Raw genomic sequence first — 1,378 nt, 5'->3', positions numbered from 1 at the left:
CCAGGTTTCCACTGTTGACTATCCTGTTATGTTTAGATACAGCGCATGAACTTGGGCGTGGCATAGTAGATGTTTTACGGCGCTATAGACACAGAAATGATAGATACAGCGCCATCGAGGGCCTTGTTTTGATCTAATATTTGGCTAGTGTTTGTTTCTGGCGTCTTTTATTTTATTATTGTGGGTGCTTTACGTCATAGAACATTAAAACATTTTGGGCGGCACTGCACGACCGTGCTCTATGGATGAACCGCGCGAAGAGAAAGGCCACGCATAAGGTGGATCGAGGGTGTCAAGGAAACCCTGAGAAAACATAACATCTCAACTGAAAGAGCTGCGGAGTTGGCCTACCATAGAAAACTGCATCTCCCCTCGACGCTTAACGGCAACAGAGAATGAAAAAGTAAAGTAAGTTCTCCAAAACACAGTGTCTCCAAGCGTTTGTACGTCATCAAAATCAATGGGTTAAAAGAGAACATTAACTTAAATGCCGGCGGTGCCACACTGAACGGTACAACGTGCAGTTATAATGAATTGTTTAGAAGGTCGTTACGTGATCAGCAGTGACCTCTATTGTACGGACTGCCCATTGTGGGCAAAGGGGCTGTCGTGGGTGGCATCTCAAGGCTGGATCGGGCCGGGTTGGATCGGGCCGGGTTGGATCGGCCGATCGCTCATCTCGGTCGCCTGAAACTGAAAGCAAACGCGTTTGTTTTCAGGCGACGAGTGGGGCGATCATCCCGATCCAACCCGGCCCGACCCGATCCGATCCCATTTCGGCAATGGGCACCCCATATAAGACAACACCAACGTTTTGGCACATAGCCCGACGCGCGTTTCAAAGTGATGTCGATTTTTTCTCTTTTTTTTTTCGTAAGAGTTTTATGGCACTTGCAACACAATAAGGTCATATATGTGCCGAAGATTAGAGATGTTATAAGAGAGTAACAAACACAAAAAAGAAGGAGGAGAGATAATTTAAGGACGATGGATGTTTGATTGGAATGAAGGAGCAAACCACACCAGACTACCCTCCAACCACCCTCTGATGCGGATTTGTGACTCGGGTAGTGACTGGACTGGAAAATTATACGAAAACGCTACCTAATAATATTTATATAACGCATATCTACGCTCTACAGCATGTCCAATGCGCTTTACAAGAATTTTTACCCGAACAGACCCTAGAACAATCTGAAACATTCTCGGCTATCTGGGAAGCATACAGTGCAAGTAGCGAGTTGCACGTTTTGATGGGTAAGTTATGTGATAATTCTGCAATGTACAGCGCTTTGAGTTCTCTTGGAATTAGGCGCTATACAGATTCTCATTATTGTCATCCCCATCCTCCTCCTCCTCCTCCTCCTCCTCCTCCTCC

General features: G+C 45.9%; 1 long non-coding RNA gene across 2 annotated transcripts in view; it reads right to left on the bottom strand.

Annotated features, from left to right (window-relative positions):
- The window catches only part of LOC101858152, a 64,324-nt gene that overhangs the window by 24,776 nt on the left and 38,170 nt on the right, over positions 1–1,378 (bottom strand). The window lies entirely within an intron of this gene.

This window comes from Aplysia californica, unplaced genomic scaffold, assembly GCF_000002075.1.
Source record: "Aplysia californica isolate F4 #8 unplaced genomic scaffold, AplCal3.0 scaffold01305, whole genome shotgun sequence".
Taxonomy (NCBI): Eukaryota; Metazoa; Mollusca; class Gastropoda; order Aplysiida; family Aplysiidae; genus Aplysia; species Aplysia californica.
The sequence above is the reverse complement of the archived record's forward strand: the minus strand, read 5'-3'. Positions and strand labels throughout refer to the sequence as shown.